The sequence below is a fragment of the Salvelinus sp. IW2-2015 genome, linkage group LG17, assembly GCF_002910315.2.
Source record: "Salvelinus sp. IW2-2015 linkage group LG17, ASM291031v2, whole genome shotgun sequence".
Lineage (NCBI taxonomy): Eukaryota > Metazoa > Chordata > Actinopteri > Salmoniformes > Salmonidae > Salvelinus > Salvelinus sp. IW2-2015.
In genome coordinates this window covers 41,001,000-41,006,971 of record NC_036857.1, presented here as the reverse complement: position 1 = coordinate 41,006,971, position 5,972 = coordinate 41,001,000, and the positions used below count along the sequence as shown (strand labels likewise).

The 5,972-nt window shown below is 41.7% G+C and overlaps 1 pseudogene; it reads right to left on the bottom strand.

The window, feature by feature from the left end:
* Nucleotides 1–1,679: 1,679 nt before the first annotated feature.
* Nucleotides 1,680–5,972, bottom strand: part of LOC111976350 (ankyrin repeat and fibronectin type-III domain-containing protein 1-like) — a 22,788-nt pseudogene continuing 18,495 nt past the window's right edge.

Below are 5,972 nucleotides of genomic sequence, written 5' to 3'. Positions count from 1 at the left end.
GGACATTGTAATTTATTGCCCTGGCCACATCTGCAGTCCTCATGCCTCCTTGCCAGCATGCCTAACGCACGTTCACGCAGATGGGCAGGGACCCTGGGTATCTTTCTTTGGTGTTTTTCAGAGTCAGTAGAAAGGCCTCTTTAGTGTCCAAAGTTTCATAACTGTGACCTTAATTGCCTATCGTCTGTAAGCTGTTAGTGTCTTAACGACCGTTCCACAGGTGCATGTTCATTAATTGTTTATGGTTCATTGAACAAGCATGGGGAAACAATGTTTAAACCCTTTACAATGAAGATCTGTGAAGTTTTTTTGATCTTTGAAAGACAAGGGTCCTGAAAAAAGGGACGTTTATTTTCAGTAAAATTGCTTGTGTTTCTAGCTCCAACAGTGCAGTAATGCTTACTTACAAGCCCTTAACCAACAAGCAGTTCAAGAAAGAGTTAAGGTAATATTTACCAATTGAACTAAAGTAAAATAATAAAAAGTAACACAATAAAATAACAATAACGAGGCTATATACAGAGTGGTGCTGGGTACTGAGTCAAAGTGCAGGTGACAGGTTAGTCGAGGCAATTTACATGTAAGTAGGGGTAAAGTGACTATTGCATAGATAATAAACAGAAAGTAGCAACACGTGTAAACTGTGTCATTGTAAATAGTCGGCGTGATTAATTGTTCAGCAGTCTTATGCGTTTGGGGATAGAAGCTGTTAAGGAGGCTTTTGGTCCTAGACTTGGCCCTCCGGTACCCGCTGCCAATAACGAGAGGCTGAACCCTTTATTGCTCGAACACGGAGCCCCCGCCGAACCATCACGACTGGACTGCCGACGTGATCGCTAGATGTGGTCTCAAAGCAGCTATTCCTTGTTACGATGTCGGCGAAAGAACCATCTACTAGCCCCGGCCCGCTAGCTTTTCTGAACGCTGTGTCCCCTGCTCGCCTAGCGTAGTAGTGACTACCAAACGGCACCCTGACTCACCTATTGCTGCTCTTTTGACCCTATGATCACTCGTCTACACAGCTGATGCCCCCTGGACTGTTTCAATAACACGGTACCTTATTTTGTTTACCTGTCGGCCCCAGCTTTGAATTCAGGTCTTGTATGTACCTAACTGACCCGCTCTGCCCATTCATCGTCATTTACCCGCTGTTGTCTAAGCTCTCCTGATCAACACCTGTGATTGCTTTATGCCTCACTCTAATGTTAATATGCCTTGTCTACTGGTGTCTTGGCTAGTTCTTATTGTTTTATTTCACAGTAGAGCCCTCAGTCCTGCTCAAAATTACTTAGATAGCTATTTTGTCCCACCCCACACACATGCGGAGACCTCACCTGGCTTAAAACCTGTTTGGGATAGGGGGCAGCATTTTCACTTTGCATGAAATGCGTGCCCAGAGTAAACTGCCTGCTACTCTGTCCCAGATGCTAATATATGCATATTATTAGTAGTATTGGATGAAAAAACACTCTGAAGTTTCTAAAACTGTTTGAATGATGTCTGTGAGTATAACAGAACTCATATGGCAGGCGAAAACCTGAGAGAAATCAAACCAGGAAGTGGGAAATCTGAGGTTTGTAGCTTTTCAAAGCTTGGCCTACCGAATACACAGTGTCTATGGGGTAAAGTTGCACTTCCTAAGGCTTCCACTAGATGTCAACCGTCTTTAGAAACTTGTTTCAGGCTTCTGCAATAAAGGAGGGGGAATGGGAGCTGAATGAGTCATGGGTCTGGCAGAGTGTCTCATGCTCGTGACGCGCGCTCCCGACAGAGTTAGCAATCGTTCCAGTGCTTTGCTACAGACAATGGAATTCTCCGGTTGGAACATTACTGATGATTTATGTTAAAAACATCCTAAAGATTGATTCCATACATCGTTTGATATATTTCTACGACCTGTAACGGAACTTTTCGAGTTTTTGTCTGGACGTAGTGGTCATGAAGATGGATTACTGGGCTGAACACGCTAACAACTAGTGGCTATTTGGACATAAATTATGGACTTTATGGAACTTTATGGAACAAATCAGTAATTTATTGTCGAACTGGGATTCTGGGAGTGCATTCTGATGAAGATAATCAAAGGTAAGTGAATATTTATCATGTTATTTCTAACTTCTGTTGACTCCAACATGGCGGATATTTCTTTGGCTGGATTGGGCTCTGAGCGCCGTACTCAGATTATGCTTTTTCCGTAAAGTTTTTTTGAAATCTGACATATTGCATTAAGGAGAAGTCTATCTTTAATTCTGTGAATAACACTTGTATCTTTTATCAATGTTTATTATGAGTATTTCTGGGATTTCTGTGGCTATCTGCAAAAACACTGGATGTTTTGTAATCAAAACATTACTGCATGTAACGCGCCAATGTAAACTGAGATTTTTGGATATAAATATGCACATTATCGAACAAAACATACATGTATTGTGTAACATGATGTCCTATGAGTGTCATCTGATGAAGATCATCAAAGGTTAGTGATTAATTTTAATCTATATTGTGACTCCTATCTTTGGCTGGAAAAATGGCTGTGTGTTTTTTTTGACTGTGGCCTCTGATCTTAACATAATCATATGGTTGTGTTTTCGCCTGTAAAGCCTTTTGTGACAAAAGATACGAGGAGGGGGCATTACGAGGGGAGGGGTGGTAGATTGGAATAACTTCTTGAGACGAATACAGGGTTAGCTACTTTTCCCATTAGCATAATTTGCTCTAACGATTTAAACTGCCTCTTATTCAATTATGCTGCTTTACTATATGCATAAAATAATAACATTAGAAAAGAAAAACAATCTCTAGATTTCTAAAACAACCGTATTTTCTTAATTTTTCTATTCTCTGCCAGTGAATACACCAAGTCATTTGACAAGGCACTTCCTGACCAAAATAGCAAGGCAAGGAAGTCTATGCTCGCTTCCAACGCATCTGCCTATATATGTCATGACCCTCATTGAACCAGAAAAACCACACTTCATCGCCTTTCCTCTGGTGTTCAAGAGGACGCGTCAAGAGGAGAAATTTCTTGTTTAATCTATGGTAACTGACGTGATAATAAATGACAGTTTCTTTGCCGATGCACCGACAACTTCGCCGCTGTTCTTGCATTCGCTACGAGTTGGAAGCTGCGATGTGTGTACTGTTTTGCTTGGCGTCTATGGATAGAAACACTATCTTACCGTTGTCGAATTTTGTTTCATTACATGTGACCATATCATCGATAATGTAATGAGTGTTTTATCAATATAGTTAATCAGATTATCTTGAAAATTTTTCGGGAGTTTTGTCGAGTAAGGTGTCCGTGTCTCGATTTTATTTTACGTTTGAGCGGAGATCCGTAGCCACTCGACCATTGTACCTTGTCTAATATGGAGTGGGAAAAGGACCAATTCTGAAGCGAACCAACGACTCATTCTTGCAAAAGGACACTTTGATAACATTCTGATGAAAGATCAGCCATAGCTAAGACCCAATTTACGATGTTATATCAATATCTGTTGTGCATGTGAACTGGCCGTGGGCGCCTAGCCGAATCTGCCTGGTATAGCTATGCTAATTTAGCGCTACATTCTGTTTTCGTTATTAAAACATTTAATAAATCTGAAATATGTTTGGATTCACCAGACTGTTGGGCTTTCAATATCCTGCTACGGCTGTGTATTTTTCTGAAATGCTTTTAAGATGATGTTATTCGTTATATGACGTTGGTCTCCTGTAATTGTTCTGGCTGGCGTCTAAGCACTATTTCAGATTGCGAGTGCAAATGTAGAACTTGGATTTATACCTGAAAAAAATGCACATTTTTCCAAAAAAAAAAACTATGCTATACATTAAAATAGTGTTATCAGGACTGTCATCTTTATGAAGTTGTTTCTTGTTGTTATGGCTATATATTTTTTTATTTAGTTCGAATTAGTGATAGCTACTTGACGCAGAGAAAAAAAGAAAAAAACTATGGGAGTAAAAAAATCGTTGTTCCTTTGCTAACTGGTTAGCTAATAGATTTAACATAGTGTGTCTTCCCTGTAAAACATTTTAAAAATCTGAAAGGGTGGGCTTTATTTTCACAAGACCTGTACTTCAATCTGGTGTCTTGGACTGTGATTTAATGAGATATTTAGATGCTACAAAGTACTTGTGACGCTTATGCTAGCTTATGCTACTCAGTGGGGGGGGGTGCTACCCGGATCAGGGTTGGTGACTCGTGAGAAGGTAACAAGATGTTTATCTTCATTTGCTATTGGACTTTGTTAATGTGTGAAAGTTACATACTTCTAAAAAATATTTTTGAATTTCCCGGGCTGCCTTTTCAGCGGAATGTTGTCGAGGGGTTCCACTAGCGGAACGCCTGCGCTAGAAAGGTTAACTGGTGCCTCCAGAGACGAAACCTCTCTCATCGTAACTTAACGCCTAGGTTTACCTCCACGGCACTCACATTCTAATGTACATCTGTACATTGTGCCCTGAATCTATTCTACCACGGCCTGAAATCTGCTCCTTTTATTATCTGTTCCAAACACACTAGACTACCAGTTCTTATAGCCTTTAGTTGTACCCTTGTCCTACTCCTCCTCTGTTCCTCTGGTGATGTAAAGGTTAGCCCAGGCCCTGTAGCCCCCAGTTCCACTCCTATTCCCCAGGCGCTATCATTTGTTGACTTTCATGCATGTTAACATCAGAAGCCTCCTCCCTAAATGTGTTTTATTCACTGCTTTAGCATCCTGATGTCCTAGCCGTGTCTGAATCCTAGCTTAGAAAGGCCACCAAAAATTCTGAAATTTCCATCCCCAACTACAACATTTTCCGCCAAGATAGAACTGCCTAAAGGGGTGGAGTTGCAAGCTATTGCAGAGATAGCCTGCAGAGTTCTGTCATGCTATCCATATCTGTGCCAAAACAGTTCAAGCTTCTTCTTTTAAAAATCCACCTTTCTAGAAATAAGTCTCTCACTGTTCCCGCTTGTTATAGACTCCCCTCAGTCCCCAGCTGTGCCCTGGACACCATATGTGAATTAATTTCCCCCCGTTTATCTTCAGAGTTTGTACTGTTAGGTGGCCTAAACTGGGATATGCTTAACARCCCGGCTGTCCTACAATCTAAGCTGGATGCCCTCAATCTCACACAAATTTTCAAGGAACCTACCAGGTACAACCCTAAATCCGTAAACACGGGCACACTCATAGATATCATCCTAACCAACCTGCCCTCTGAATACACTTCTGCTGTCTTCATCCAGAATCTCAGCGATCACTGCCTCATTGCCTGCGTCCTTTATGGGTCCGCGGTCAAACGATCACCCATCATCACTGTCAAARGCTCCCTAAAACACTTCAGRAATCGACCTGGCCCGGGTATCCTGGAWATATATTGACCTCATTCCGTCAGTAGAGGATGTCTGGTTATTCTTTAAAATTGCTTTCCTCACCATCTTAAATAAGCATGCCCCATTCAAAAACTGTAGAACTAAGAGCAGATATAGCCCTTGGTTCACTCCAGACTTGACTGCCCTTGACCAGCACAAAAACATCCTGTAGCGTACTGCATTAGTATRGAATAGCRCCKGCAATATGCAACTTTTCAGGGAAGTTAGGAACCAATATACACAGGCAGTTAGGAAATCGAAGGCTAGCTTTTTCAAACAGAAATTTGCATCCTGTAGCACAAACTCCCAAAAGTTCTGGGACACTGTAAAGTCCATGGAGAATAAGAGCATCTCCTCCCAGCTGCCCACTGCACTGAGGCTAGGAAACACTGTCACCACCAATGAATCTACGATAATCGAGAATTTCAATAAGCATTTTTCTATGGCTGGCCATACTTTCCACCTGGCTACCCCGGTCAACAGCTCTGCACCCCCCACAGCAACTTGCCCAAGTCTCACCCATTTCTCCTTCACCCAAATCCAGATGTTCGGAAAGAGCTGCAAAATCTGGATCCATACAAATCAGCAGGGCTAGACAATCTGGACCCTC